Source organism: Palaemon carinicauda, chromosome 17 (assembly GCF_036898095.1).
Source record: "Palaemon carinicauda isolate YSFRI2023 chromosome 17, ASM3689809v2, whole genome shotgun sequence".
Lineage (NCBI taxonomy): Eukaryota > Metazoa > Arthropoda > Malacostraca > Decapoda > Palaemonidae > Palaemon > Palaemon carinicauda.
Genome location: NC_090741.1, coordinates 37,862,938 through 37,878,974, shown reverse-complemented (window position 1 = coordinate 37,878,974; position 16,037 = coordinate 37,862,938). Strand labels below are relative to the sequence as shown.

At 45.0% G+C, this 16,037-nt stretch overlaps 2 protein-coding genes across 2 annotated transcripts in view; both read left to right on the top strand.

Annotated features, from left to right (window-relative positions):
• The window catches only part of LOC137656682 (zinc finger protein 91-like), a 430,152-nt gene that overhangs the window by 288,330 nt on the left and 125,785 nt on the right, over positions 1–16,037 (top strand). The gene's annotated exons all lie outside the window — the stretch shown is intronic.
• Positions 1–16,037, top strand: part of LOC137656309 (splicing factor 3B subunit 3-like) — a 158,904-nt gene that overhangs the window by 22,787 nt on the left and 120,080 nt on the right. The window lies entirely within an intron of this gene.

Genomic DNA, 16,037 nt, shown 5'->3' with positions numbered 1-16,037 from the left:
CCTAGGATAGACACTCCGGCGTCCAGATTTATTCCGCCCTTTCGTGGCAGAGCTCCCAGCAGGGGAAGTACTCGTGCCGAGGGAAAGAGAGGAAAGAAGAGAGGAGCCAAGTCCTCACGTGGCAGAGTCTGACTGCCCGCAACCTCAGACAGCAGTAGGAGCCAGACTGAAGAACTTCTGGCAAGCCCGGGAGAAGAGGGGCGCAGACCAACAATCTGTGAGGTTGCTCAGAGAGGGGTACAAAATTCCATTTGTACGCAAACCTCCTCTAGCGACTTCCCCCATCGACCTCTCTCCCAGGTACCGAGAGGAGTCAAAGAGACAAGCCCTGAACCTAGAAGTGTCTCTTTTGCTAGAGAAGGGAGCGGTGGTGAAAGTCTCGGACCTTCAATCATCGGGGTTTTACAACCGTCTCTTCCTAGTCCCGAAGAAGACAGGAGGTTGGAGACCGGTGCTAGACGTCAGTGCACTCAACATCTTTGTTACGAAGACAAAGTTCACCATGGAGACCACGAAATCAGTCTTAGCAGCGGTCAGAAAGGGAGACTGGATGGTCTCTCTCGACCTAAGAGACGCATACTTCCACATCCCCATACACCCAGATTCCCAACCTTTTCTGAGGTTTGTTTTCAACAATGTGGTATACCAGTTTCGGGCCCTGTGCTTTGGCCTAAGTCCTGCTCCTCTCGTGTTTACGAGGCTTATGAGGAATGTAGCAAAATTCCTCCATTTATCGGGAATCCGAGCCTCCCTGTACTTGGACGACTGGCTTCTCAGAGCCTCGTCCAGTCATCGCTGTCTGCAGGATCTTCATTGGACATTGGATCTGACCAAGGAATTGGGACTTTTGGTCAACCTAGAAAAGTCCCAGCTGATTCCATCCCAAACTATACTGTATTTAGGGATGGAGATTCGCAGTCCAATTTTTCGGGCTTTTCCGTCTGCCCCCCGAATAGAGCAAGCCCTGCTCAAAGTCCAACTGATGTTGAAGAGAGAACGCTGCTCAGTCAGGAATTGGATGAGTCTAGTAGGAACTCTATCATCCCTGGAGCAGTTTGTCTCGCTAGGAAGGCTACACCTTCGACCTCTCCAGTTCCACCTAGCTTTTCACTGGAAAAAGGACAAGACGTTAGAGACGGTCTCAATCCCGATCTCCGAACCAGTAAAGGCATGCCTGAATTGGTGGAACGACAATATCAGTCTGAGAGAAGGACTTTCCCTAGCAGTTCAGAACCCAAACCACGTACTATTCTCAGACGCGTCGTATTTGGGTTGGGGTGCGACCCTGGACGGTCGGGAATGCTCAGGTCTGTGGACCTCAAGTCAGAGGAGCATGCACATCAACGGCAAGGAGCTTTTGGCAGTCCACCTGGCCTTGATGAACTTCGAGAGTCTCCTTCGAAACAAAGTGGTAGAGATCAACTCCGACAATACCACAGCCTTGGCATACATTTCCAAGCAAGGAGGCACCCACTCCCTGACGCTGTACGAGATCGCAAGGGACCTGCTCATTTGGTCAAGGGATCGAGGCATCTCCCTGTTAACGAGGTTTATCCAGGGCGACTTGAACGTCTTAGCAGACTGCCTCAGTCGGAGGGGTCAGGTAATTCCTACGGAATGGACCCTCCACAAGGACGTGTGCAAGAGTCTTTGGGCGACTTGGGGTCAACCCACCATAGACCTCTTTGCAACCTCGATGACCAAGAGACTTCCAATCTATTGCTCTCCAGTCCCAGACCCAGCAGCAATACACATAGACGCATTTCTTCTAGATTGGTCTCATCTGGACCTATATGCATTCCCACCATTCAAGATTGTCAACAAAGTACTGCAGAAGTTCGCCTCTCACGAAGGGACAAGGTTGACGTTAGTTGCTTCCCTCTGGCCCGCGAGAGAGTGGTTCACCGAGGTACTTCGATGGCTGGTAGACTTTCCAAGGAGTCTTCCTCTAAGAGTAGATCTGTTACGTCAGCCCCACGTAAAGAATGTACACCAAAGCCTCCCCGCTCTTCGTCTGACTGCCTTCAGACTATCGAAAGACTCTCTAGAGCTCGAGGCTTTTCGAAGGAGGCAGCCAGTGCGATTGCAAGAGCGAGGAGAGCTTCTACCATTAGAGTATACCAGTCGAAGTGGGAAGTCTTCCGAGACTGGTGCAAGTCAGCATCTGTATCCTCGTCCAGTACCTCTGTAGCCCAAATCGCTGATTTTCTCTTACACCTGAGAAAAGTTCGCTCCCTTTCAGCTACCACGATCAAGGGCTACAGGAGCATGTTGGCTTCGGTCTTTCGGCATAGAGGCTTAGATCTTTCCAACAATAAAGATCTACAAGATCTCCTTAAGTCTTTTGAAACCTCTAAGGAACGTCGTTTGGCTACTCCTGGATGGAACTTAGACGTGGTCCTAAGGTTCCTCATGTCAGACAGGTTTGAGCCATTACATTCAGCCTCCCTGAAGGATCTCACTCTTAAGACTCTTTTCCTGGTGTGCTTGGCCTCGGCTAAAAGAGTCAGTGAACTTCATGCCTTCAGTAAGAACATCGGCTTTTCTACAGAAAAAGCCACTTGTTCTCTTCAACTTGGTTTCCTGGCCAAAAATGAACTGCCTTCTCGTCCTTGGCCTAAATCTTTTGATAATCCTTGCTTATCAGAGATCGTAGGCAACGAACTGGAAAGAGTGTTATGTCCCGTTAGAGCTCTTAAGTTCTATTTAGCTCGTACTAAGCCATTACGAGGTAAATCTGAAGCGTTATGGTGTTCGGTTAAGAAACCATCCTTACCTATGTCAAAGAATGCTTTGTCATATTTTATCAGATTTTTAATACGAGAAGCTCATTCCCACTTGAATGAGGAAGACCAATCTTTGCTTAAGGTTAAGACGCACGAAATTAGAGCTATAGCAACCTCCGTGGCCTTCAAGCAAAATAGATCTCTGCAAAGTATCATGGACGCGACTTTTTGGAGAAGCAAGTCAGTGTTCGCGTCATTTTACTTGAAAGATGTCCAGACTCTTTACGAGGACTGCTACACACTGGGTCCATTCGTTGCAGCGAGTGCAGTAGTGGGTGAGGGTTCTACCACTACACTTCCCTAATTCCAATATCCTTTTTAATCTGTCTCTTGAAATGTTTTTAATGTTGTTTTTTATGGGTTGTACGGAAGGCTAAGAAGCCTTTCGCATCCTGGTTGATTTGGCGGGTGGTCAAAGTCATTTCTTGAGAGCGCCCAGATTAGGGGTTTGATGAGGTCCTGTTAGTATGGGTTGCAACCCTTCATACTTCAGCTCCTGGGAGTCTTTCAGCATCCTAAGAGGATCGCTGGGCTTCGTGAGGAAGACAGACTTACAAGGCAGAGTAATCGTCTAAGTCAACTTCCTTACCAGGTACCTTTATATATTTTGGTTTTGTTATTTTGATAACTGTCAAAAACTCTTAGCATATACGCTGTAAACTTAATTAACTCTGGTCTCTACCCACCGCCTTGGGTGTGAATCAGCTATTATATATTCACCGGCTAAGTTAAATATTTAAAAATGATATTTTAATTATAAAATAAATTTTTGAATATACTTACCCTGTGAATATATAAATTAAAGGCCCTCCCTTCCTCCCCAATAGAGACGCAGCGGGTCGAGAAGAATTGAAGGGTTTGTTTACATGCAGGAGTGGTATCTGGCCGATAGTTGGCGCTGGTGGGCACACCCGCAACCTTCATAGCGATCGCTCGCGAGTTTTTGAGTGTGTTTTCTGTCGAGCCGCTGAGCAGCAGCTATTATATATTCACCGGGTAAGTATATTCAAAAATTTATTTTATAATTAAAATATCATATTTAATATGGGTTATTACTTCGGCGTAGCTGAAATGACGAGCCATTAGAATTTTAACGAGGGTTTACTACCCCACCGCTAGTTAGCGGGGGGTAGGGAGGGGTAGCTTGCTAAACCCCCCCTCCCCCACACACACACACACACCTGTGAATACTTCACTTTGCTTGGCCCCACACACACACACACCTGTGAATACTTCACTTTGCTTTTGGCTCGGGTGATGAACAAACGTGTCTGCTCTCACCCTCACTTAACTGCCATTAATCTGTTTTTGCTTTCTCTTTTTCTACAGAGTGTGGGAAGTTGGCCTTTATTAATAATAATGCGTACGTGTCCTGGTTTACCTGACCGCCCTTGTGGGACTTTTATGTCGGCGGTGGACACAGATCCTCACACTTTGTGTCCTCATTGTAAGGGCCAACGATGTGATAGTGGTAATGTATGCGGTGAGTGTAGGGAGTGGTCTACCTCCCAGTGGGAGAGGTTTGCCCAGCGCCGGAAGAAAAAGTCCAAAAGGGATATTTCTCCTCCAAAGGCTTCTTTGAAGAGAGAAAATCCCAAGGCCTCTTCTTCCGTAGCCCAAACCTCCTCCGAAGCTCCCACTCGATCGGTCTCTTCCGAAAGGCCGTCGAGGGGTAGCGTAGGCCGTTGTTCTGTTGACCGATCCCGGGGTGCGGGAGAGGTAGTTGCCTCCCATAGCTAGGCAGCTGCCCCTCCTCCCCCGGAGGAGGATATTGATTTCTCTGTAAATAACAATGATTTGTTACAGCTTTGGGCTTCCTTGGGGCTTCAGGGTTCGCCCTCCAAGGAAGCCCTGTTTGACATGATCAAACTGGGAGCAGCTGTTAGGCAATTGCCGGTGATAGCAGACGTAGATCCTCTGTCTATTGTCGACGTTGTTATAACAGAGGCCTCCGGTGTGTCTGATCAAACTCCTGCTCCTGTTGTTGCTGAGCTAGCTGAAGGCTCTGATTCCCCCTCTCAACATCCTTCGAGGGTGGAACTTAGTCCCACGGTCTCTCCTGCTGGTGATTCTCCCCCTCGGGGGAGTTCACTTACAGAGACTCCTCTGCGGAGGCCTTATGATGGTCAGCTTGCTGATCCCACGGCCCCTAGAGGGCGTGTAAGGCGGAAGGCTCGTCCTCCCCTTCGCCGTAGAGGACTTCCTTCTCCTCACAAGGGAGTTAGGAGGCGCCTCTTCGGCTCGTCATCCTCACAGTCCTCTGCGGAGGAGACTCGCCGTTCACCAATCCTGCCAGCTACCACCTTAGACCACTCCGAGATCGTTCGCGATCTCCTTCGGTGGAAGGTCGTCCTTCGGGACCCCCTGACCTGTCACCCTCCAGACCTGCTGACTTGCTGTCACCCTTCAAGGCTGCTGATGCGCTATATGCGCCTTCCAACCCTGTCATTGCACAGGCACCGGTCCCTTCGGGGCACAAGGGACTTGAGCGCAAAACTGCGCCTCAGTCCCTTAAGCGCCAGGTACCCCCTGTGCGCCATCACGCTGCTGCTGTTCCTGACTTAGAGCCCCAGCGCGAACCTGTTCCTGTTCCTACGCGCCAGGGTTCCCCTGCGCGCCTACGATCTCCTGCGCGCCAGCGCCCACCTGCAGTTCCTGCTATGGCGCGCCAGTGCTCACCTGCGCGCAAGCGCTCGTCTGTTCCTGCTACAGCGCTCAAGCGCTCTCCTACTCGTCAGCGCTCTCCAGTGCCTCAGTGCACTTCTGGATTTAAGCGCGCAGTCGCAGTCGTTCCTGATACAGCGCGCAAGCGCTCACCGGCGCGCCAGTGCACCCCTACGTTCCAGCACGCAGTCCAGGAGGTACCTAAGTTAGCGCACGGGCGCTCACAGGTACCCCTGCACTCTCCATCCAAAATGCGCACTCCTGTGTGCCCGAATCCTGTTGCGCGCGATGCGCGTCCAACTCAGCAGCACACACCTCTGCGCCCGAATCCTGTTGCATGCCCTGCGCGCCCATCGTAGCAGCGCACTCCTGTGCGCCCGCATCCTGATGCGTGCCCGCGATCTCCTGCGCGCCCAGCACGCCCACGATCTCCTTAGGGGACAGTTCCTGCACCACCTGGGCAGCGCTCACCTGCACGCCAGCGCGCAAATTCACCTTTGCGCTATCACGAGGCTGCGCAATCGCGCCCTTGCCCTGTGCTTCCAGATACGCGCGCTCCACGCCCACGCGCTAGAGACATTTCTCCTGCGCACGGGCTCTTCAGCAGGTTCCTGCGCGCCCGCGCACTCGCGTTCAAAGGATTGCTCACGCACCAGCTCCCATCCAGCCTTCAACCCCGCCCTACGTTCCAGCTCCTGCGCGCCGCACGGCCTCTCCATCACCTATGCGCGCCCGCGCCCTCACCATCACCCTCGCGTGCCCGCGCGAAATTCCTACCACGCACGATCCTCTCGCGCGCGATCCAGGGCAGGGCTCATTGCGCTACCACCAGTGCGATTTGCGCCGCGATCGCCTGCGCGATCCCGCACACGATTTCACGGGGCTTCAGGCGGACAGGTCATCATCTCGTTCCCCTCCTCGCAAGCGCAGAACAGCACACTCGCCGGAGGAGGGGAGGTTTCCGGACAGGTCTAAGGACTCTTATTCTTCAGCTTCGTTTCAGGCGAACCCTCGACTCCTAGGGATCGATCGATCCCCTTCCCTCCAGAGGGAGTGTCTGACAGTGCGACTGTCAGCCAGTAGCCCTAGTTTGGGACCATAGTCAGAGCTCTCATGCAGGCTGAAGTACACTTTTTTTTCTTTTTTGTCTCGATCAATAACTGGAACCTTTAACTGGATAAAAGCCAGTGCAATCCAGTCATAACAACAACTTAGTCATCGATGCCTTGATCAGCTTCACATTATCATTTGTCCCCCTGTGGCCGCGGGGGCATAAAACAATTAGAATAGCGCCAACGTTATCCCTGCGTGTCGTAAGAGGCGACTAAAAGGGACGGGACGAGGGGGCTGGGAACCCCCTCTCCTGTAAAAGTATCCTGTGAGACAGCAACAAAGAGATGGAGCTGGGGGGAGAGTGACTGCTCCCCGCACTCTAGTTTTGGGGTGTTTGAATGTGCGTGGATGTAGTACGATAGAGAGTAAAAGATGTGAGATTGGAAGTATGTTTAGAAGTAGAAGGATGGATGTATTGGCCTTGTGTAAGACAAAGATGAAAGGAAAGGGTGAAGTGATGTTTGGTGAAATGTCTGGTAGAGTGTCTGGGATTGAAAGGGGAGGAGCGAGAGAGGGTGTGGCTTTATTGCTGAGTGAATGGATGACAGGTAAAGTAGTGGAATGGAAGGAGATATCATCTAGGTTAATGTGGGTAAGGGTTAGGTTGGGTAGGGAATGTTGGGCGTTTGTCAGTGCGTATGGGCCAGGTAGTGAGAAAAGTGAAGAAGAGCGGAATGAGTTTTGGAATGAATTAACTAGGTGTGTAGAAGGACTGGGTAGAAGGAATTATGTAATTGTTATGGGTGACTTAAATGCTAGAGTGGGTGCTGGAGAGGTAGAAGGTGTCATTGGAAAGTATGGCATACCAGGTGAAAATGAGAGTGGTGAGAGACTGGTAGATATGTGTGTTGAACAAGAGATGGTAATAAGTGCTAGCTTTTTTAAGAAGAAAGATAAAAATAAGTATACATGGGTAAGAGTGGCAAATGGAAGAGTAGTAGAAAGGGCATTAATGGATTATGTGTTGATAACTAGAAGAATGTTTGGAAGATTGAAAGACGTGCACGTGTTTAGGGGTATGGCTAACGGTATGTCTGATCATTTTTTGGTGGAAGGAAAATTGGTTGTACCAAAAGAGTGGGGGAATAGAGTAGGTGGATGTAAAAGGGAGCTAGTGAGGGTTGAAGAGCTAATAAAACCTGGGGTAAAAAGTAAATATCAGGAAAGGTTGAAAATGGCATATGACGAGGTGAGAGTAAGAGAAACTGGTAATTTAGAGGAGGAGTGGAAGTTAGCAAAAGAAAATTTTGTTGGGATTGCAAGTGATGTATGTGGCAAGAAGGTTGTTGGAGGCAGCATGAGGAAGGGCAGTGAATGGTGGAATGAAGGAGTGAAGGTAAAAGTGGAAGAGAAAAAGAGGGCTTTTGAAGAATGGCTGCAGAGTAATAGTATAGAGAAGTATGAAAAATATAGAGAGAAAAAGGTGGAAGTAAAGCGCAAGGTACGTGAGGCAAAGAGGGCAGCTGATCTTAGGTGGGGTCAGGGACTGGGTCAGTCATATGAAGAGAATAAGAAGAAGTTTTGGAAAGAAGTGAAGAGAGTAAGAAAGGCCGGCACAAGAATTGAAGAGACAGTGAAAGATGGAAATGGAAGGTTGTTAAAAGGAGAGGAGGCAAGGAAAAGGTGGGCGGAATATTTTGAAAGTTTGCTGAATGTTGAGGATGATAGGGAGGCAGAGATAATTGCTGTTCCAGGTGTTGAGGTGCCAGTGATGGGAGATGAGAATGAGAGAGAGATTACAATAGAGGAAGTGAGGAGAGCACTAGATGAAACGAGAGTAGGAAAAGCATCTGGTATGGATGGTGTGAAAGCTGAGATGTTGAAGGAAGGGGGTGTGACTGTAATTGAATGGTTGGTGAGATTGTTTAATGTGTGTTTTGTGTTGTCAATGGTACCAGTAGATTGGGTCTGTGCATGTATTGTACCACTATATAAGGGTAAGGGAGATGTGCATGAGTGTTGTAATTCAAGAGGTATTAGTTTGTTGAGTGTAGTTGGAAAAGTGTATGGTAGAGTACTGATTAATAGGATTAAGGATAAAACAGAGAATGCAATCTGGGAAGTACAGGGGGGTTTTAGAAGAGGTAGGGGTTGTATGAATCAGATTTTTACAGTTAGGCAGATATGCGAGAAATATTTAGCAAAAGGTAAGGAGGTGTATGTTGCGTTTATGGATCTGGAGAAAGCATATGATAGAGTTGATAGGGAAGCAATGTGGAATGTGATGAGGTTATATGGAGTTGGTGGAAGGTTGTTGCAAGCAGTGAAAAGTTTCTACAAAGGTAGTAAAGCATGTGTTAGAATAGGAAATGAAGTGAGCGATTGGTTTCCGGTGAGAGTGGGGCTGAGACAGGGATGTGTGATGTCGCCGTGGTTGTTTAACTTGTATGTTGATGGAGTGGTGAGAGAGGTGAATGCTCGAGTGCTTGGACGAGGATTAAAACTGGTAGACGAGAATGATCATGAATGGGAGGTAAATCAGTTGTTGTTTGCGGATGATACTGTACTGGTAGCAGACACAGAAGAGAAGCTTGACCGACTAGTGACAGAATTTGGAAGGGTGTGTGAGAGAAGGAAGTTGAGAGTTAATGTGGGTAAGAGTAAGGTTATGAGATGTACGAGAAGGGAAGGTGGTGCAAGGTTGAATGTCATGTTGAATGGAGAGTTACTTGAGGAGGTGGATCAGTTTAAGTACTTGGGGTCTGTTGTTGCAGCAAATGGTGGAGTGGAAGCAGATGTACGTCAGAGAGTGAATGAAGGTTGCAAAGTGTTGGGGGCAGTTAAGGGAGTAGTAAAAAATAGAGGGTTGGGCATGAATGTAAAGAGAGTTCTATATGAAAAAGTGATTGTACCAACTGTGATGTATGGATCGGAGTTGTGGGGAATGAAAGTGATGGAGAGACAGAAATTGAATGTGTTTGAGATGAAGTGTCTGAGGAGTATGACTGGTGTATCTCGAGTAGATAGGGTCAGGAACGAGGTGGTGAGGGTGAGAACGGGTGTGAGAAATGAGTTAGCGGCTAGAGTGGATATGAATGTGTTGAGGTGGTTTGGCCATGTTGAGAGAATGGAGAATGGCTGTCTGCTAAAGAAGGTGATGAATGCAAGAGTTGATGGGAGAAGTACAAGAGGAAGGCCAAGGTTTGGGTGGATGGATGGTGTGAAGAAAGCTCTGGGTGATAGGAGGATAGATGTAAGAGAGGCAAGAGAGCGTGCTAGAAATAGGAATGAATGGCGAGCGATTGTGACGCAGTTCCGGTAGGCCCTGCTGCTTCCTCCGGTGCCTTAGATGACCGCGGAGGTAGCAGCAGTAGGGGACTCAGCAGTATGAAGCTTCATCTGTGGTGGAAATGTGGGAGGTTGGGCTGTGGCACCCTAGCAGTACCAGCTGAACTCGGCTGAGTCCCTGGTTAGGCTGGAGGAACATAGAGAGTAGAGGTCCCCTTTTTTGTTTTGTTCTTGTTGATGTCGGCTACCCCCCAAAATTGGGGGAAGTGCCTTTGGTATATGGATGGAAGTTCTTCCCAATAAGCTTCAAGCTAAAGGAGATGGATATAACAACAATATCTAATAGGGGAAAATGGAGTTTGAATGTGACTACTATGCTACTGTTTTAGGGACCAGGGCTAAGAGTTGTTGGTTTTGCATAGTCAATCTTTGAGCCTCTTTGAATGATGCTGTGCCTTCTCTGCAATGTCATCGTGTATTATTATGGTTGTTATTACTACCCAAGCAATATCCCTAGTTGGAAAAGCAGGAAGCTATAAGCCCAAGGGCTCCAACAGGGAAACTACTCCAGTGAGGAAATAAAAAAAAAGAAGATACAAATAAAATAGTATGCCTGAATATACCCACAAGCAAGAGAACTCTAACCCAAGATAGTGAAAGACCATGGTTCAGAGAATGAGGTAATGAAGGATTCTCAGACCTCTTATAGTTGTCCAATCTCAGATACCTTTGGATAACAAATATGGTACATTCTTTTTGTTTCTAGATGACATGGTTTAGGAGCTCTCAGGGAAGTTAGACTCAACGAGGAGATCCTATCTTATCATATGAACAAGATAAATTATGACGAGGAGATAGCAGTTGCTTTTGTGACCTGGATATCAAGTAATATGATGAATGATTCGGAATATTAAGTCTGTGTTCTCCCGTGGACATATCTTTTGCCAGTAGGGGCATGTTTGCAGAAATGACAAATCATGATAACAAATATGGGCTACTCCTTAGGTCATGGATGTCTCCAGGGAGGATTATCAGCTTTCATTGTCTGAAGTAAAATGATTACTTGTATCATAGTTGGAAGGTTTTGAAGCTAACAATTGGATCTTAAAGATGTTTTGAGTCTTGGACAATCATGTAAGGTTCTTTCTTGGCAAACCAGACTGCAGAGGAGGTATTGTATCGGAAAGCTTCTTGAATTCTGCAATCGTCTGTGTGTGGTACTTGAGAAAATGCTGCTTGTTCATAATTATTGACCATATCTTGTTGAATGAATATCACTGGCAGACTCCTTTTAGGGCATAAACCTCAGCCTATGTCGTAGGGACCATATGTGAGTATATATATGTTTAAACACAAAATTATATTTAAAGTTGGCATTCTCCAAAGAGAGTACAGTGATTTTTGTGATGAGGTTTAGTGGAAACTGCAACGAAAGATTTTTTTTATTGGTCAGATCCATACCGACCAAGGTAGCTCTCAGACTTAGATGATCCAACTTGGCCAGGTCCTACTATACAAGTAAAAATCATGGTCGTTAATTCATAGGTGTTATTTCAATGTGTAGTTGGTGCCCTGGCTAACCTACTGACTTCATCCATACAGGTTTATGGAATATACTGGCATGGTTTGGATTGCCTGTTTTCACTTTGTATTAACCCCTTTACTACGAGGCAGCAGATCCGCTTTCAATAGCTGTATACAGTATAAGATTTCATAAGTTTGCTTTATTTTTTCTATTGTATTTCACTCTAAACAACCAAATAGTTCTTTCTATTCATTATGAAATGATTATAGAATAATTTTATCTTATTTTACTCTGAAATGATAGTAAAGCACTGTGATTATATCTAAAAAACCTTTTATATTCATAGTAGGTTGCCCAGGGCACCAGTCACCCGTTGAGATACTACCGCTAGAAAGTTATTGGATCTTTTGACTGGCCAGATAGTAATACTGTACATTGGATCCCTCTCTGGTTACTGCTAATTTTTCTTTGCCTTCACATACTCTGAATATTTAGCCTATTCTTTACACATTCTTGTCTTTCCTCAACCACCTGCCAACACTGAGATTACTACAGTTCTTCTTTGCTCAAGGGGCTAATTACTGTACTGTAATTGTTCAGTGGCTATTTTCCTCTTGGTAAGGGGGGAAGAGACCATTTTTATTTTGTTGTGGGTAGGGTCATAGCCTCTGTACCATGGTCGTCTACTGTCTTGGGTAAGAGTTCTCTTGCTTGAGGGTACATTTGAGCTCACTATTCTATATATTTTTTTTCCTTTCTATTGTTTGTTTTTTGAAATGGTGTGTTGGGCAGGCTTGATAGAAGGGCCATGGATGCCTGGTGGTTTATCAAAAGGTTGTCTTTTTCTTATCTGTTTCTTTTTCTTTACAAAACCATCCTTACTGTCCTCCCTTTAGTTTAAGTGTCTATCCTGGAGGGTATTTAGCCTTGTATGGGGTATCAGCTCTGCCATGTTGACCAGTTTTTCCAACTTTTTTCTATAGTCCATGGGTTTGATCAGTCACTTTATTTATATTTCCTTAAAACAAATTTTTTTAGTTATCATTCTTGTTAATTTAGTTGTTAAGTATAATGTGTCTTTTTTATTACCATTAATTCTTACGCTGTCTGGAGACATTGAGCAAAATTTGGTACCAGTACGTTCTAGATTTCATCAATGTCGTGTACAGTACTGTATTATAATATTCGTGATCTTCATGCAAATATTCAAGACCTTACAGTTGCGTCCAGACTGTATGATATTCTTTTGTGCTCAGAATCTTTGGTTTCTAATATGAGGCATTCATCTGAGCTCCTTATAACTGGTTTTAAGAAGCTAATAATTTTGAAACAGAATGCCATTTCTACGGCCAGGGGAATGGCGGTGTATATTATGACTGAGCACCCTGCTTCTCATAAGTCCTACTATGAATGTGGAAGTCATGAGATTCAGGTAATAAAAGTTTGTGGCAGGAATAACTTCTATTTATGTACGATCTACCGGAATCCAAACATGGATGATTCTATCTTCGAATGTCTCCTTACCATTATGGCTAAGATACAAGATGATAGAAAGGCCTCTTTTTGTCTTTGTTGGTGATTTCAATGTTCACCACAGGAAGTGGTTAAATTTTGTTTCTCCTACTGATCACCATGGCTTAAGAGCTTTAGACTTAACCTCTGAATCAGACTGTGAGCAAATCATAAGTGAAGCTACTCGCAGGTCTTGTTACCGCTTAAATCTCATATAGACTGACTCCCCTGGCGTTATAACAAGTAAGGTTGGTTCTCCAGTCGGGACATCTGATTATACCTTGATTTCATTAGTAGTGAAGACCGAGCAGCCTGTCCCTGATGTATCATACTCATGTAAGATTTATATGAAATCTCAAGTTGACTGGAATGGGATTTTTAGTAATCTTGTGGACTTGAATTGGTCACATTTGTATAGTAGTGTTGATCCTGTTGTCCCTTTGAATGAGAATCTAGTCAACATAATTGATAGGCATATCCCTTCTCGTGTTCTAAGATATCGAGTGAAGGACAAACCGTGGTTCATTGATGATTGTAGACGTGCTTATTTGGAGAAGCAGGAGACCTATCATCTTTGGAAGGGTAACGGATTATATTTGACTAAGAATAACTATACTCAGCTCAGAGCTTTTGCTCAGAGAGTTTTGCTTCAACTGAAAAGGAATACAATTTAACCATAAAAGAAACCCTTTTTGTTACAACCCAGGAACATAATTGGTAGACTACCCTTAAATCTACACTCTTTGGTGTAGATGCAACAGTTCCTCCTTTACTTAAACCAGATGGCTCTGTCATTCACTGTCCAAAGGAAAAGGCAACCCTTTTGTCTGATGTGTTTGACAGTAAACAGAGTAATTAGAAACTTGATCTTCCTCATTCTTGTTTTTCTGAGGTTAAACTAACTAGTTTAGCTTTTCGATCTCGTGAGATTAAAGCTCTGTTGATGGACCTTGATGCTTATGGAGGTAGACTCAAATGGTATTTTTCCTTTGTTTTTTTTATAAAGATTGCAGATTTCTTAGCTCCAAAGTTATCGTTTTTTTTTTTTTTTGTAAGTTAGCAAGAAGAGGAGCTTTTAGCACTTGTTGGAGAATGGATAATGTTACTCCACAATGTAAATGTGTTTGTTGTAGGTCAAGTTCAACTGATTACTGCTCAATTCCCATAATTTCCATATCTAAAGTTTTTGAACGTCTTTTGGCAAAACGTCTTAATAGGTTTGCTGAAGGTAATCATCTGTTCCCCTGTTTCCAATTTGGTTTTCGTAAAGGCCTTGGAGCATGTGATGCCCTTCTTACAATTTCCAATGCAGTACAGAATCCTTTAATTTTGTTCATGAACTTTGTATGATTGGCCTTGATTTTAGCTGCCTTTGACCGTGTTAATCAGGAGGCCCTTATTTTCCGATTTAAACAGTTGGGAGTGGGTAGGTCATTTCTTAGCATCATTATTGTAATTTTAAGTAATAGATTGCAAAGAGTTGTTGATGGGCTCCATAGTGAATAGAGGGATGTGATATCTGGTGTTCCTCAGGGTAGTGTTCTTGGCCCATTACTTTTCATGTCATGTGGTTTGGCCTAGAAAAGAAGCTTGTTGCATATGCAGATGATTCTACACTCTTTGCATTAATTCCATCTCCTGAATGTAGATATCGGGTTGCTAAATCCCTTAATAAAGATCTAGCTAAAATTAGTGCATGGTGCAATTTATGAGGCATGAAGTTGAATCATACCAAACTCAAAGTATGATTGTAAGTAGATTGAGGACAGTGGCTCCTCAACATCCAGATCTCATCATTGATAATGTTTCTTTAATTCTGTGTGACTTTTAAAATTTTAGGTATGATTCTCAACAGCAAATTTACTTTTGAGAAACACATTAGGTCTGTGTCTTCTTTAATTGCACCAAAAATTGGCTTATTGAGAAAGTCTTTTAAGATTTTCAGTGATCAATTTATTCTGAAGAAGTGTTTTAATTCTTTCGTTCTGCCTTGTTTAGAGTATTATTCTCCTATCTCATCTTTAGCTGGTGATTCTCATCTTAAATAGAACTTATGGTCTATTGAATTTCCTATTCCTGATCTAGATATTAATATCTGGCACCGTCATTCAATTAGTTCATTATGTATGTTGCATAAGATTTTTCATAATTCTGATCATCCTTTACATTCAGATCTTCCCGGACAGTTCCATCCTGTTCCTAATACAGTACTAGACATGCAGTTAATTCTAATAGTCAGGCCTTTTCCATTATGATGTTCAATATTACACAGTATTTTAGAAGTTTTATTCCAGCTGTGACCAAGTTGTGGAATGATCTTCCTAATTGGGTAGTTGAATCGGTACAACTTCAAAAGTTCAAAGTTGCACCAAATGTTTTTATGTTGAACAGGTGACATAAGTCTTTTTATAGTTTATATATGAAATATCTGTTTTGATGTTGTTACTGTTTTTACTTGCATACATATACCAAGGCACTCCCCCCAATTTTGGGGGTAGCCAACATCAAACAAATGAAACAAAAAAGGGGACCTCTCCTCTCTACGTTCATCCCAGCCTGACAAGGGACTCAACCGAGTTCGGCTGGTACTGCTAGGGTGGCACAGCCCACCCTCCCCCTTCATAACGCTGAATACCCTACTGCTGCTACCTCCGCGGTCATCCAAGGCACCGGAGGAAGCAGCAGGGCCTACCGGAACTGCGTCACAATCTCACCATTCATTCCTATTTCTAGCACGCTCTCTTGCCTCTCTCACATCTATCCTCCTATCACCCAGAGCTTCCTTCACTCCATCCATCCACCCAAACCTTGGCCTTCGTCTTGTACTTCTCCCATCAACTCTTGCAATCATCACCTTCTTTAGCAGACAGCCATTTTCCATTCTTTCAACATGGCCAAACCACCTCAACACATACATATCCACTCTAGCTACTAACTCATTTCTTACACCCGTTCTCACCCTCACTACTTCGTTCCTAACCCTATCTACTCGAGATACACCAACCATACTCCTTAGACACTTCATCTCAAACACATTCAATTTCTGTCTCTCCGTCACTTTCATTTCCCACAACTCAGATCCATACAACACAGTTGGTACAATCGCTTTCTCATACAGAAGTCGCTTTACATTCATGCCCAACCCTCTATTTTTTACTGCTCCTTTAACTGCCCCCAACACTTTGCATCCTTCATTCACTCTCTGACAT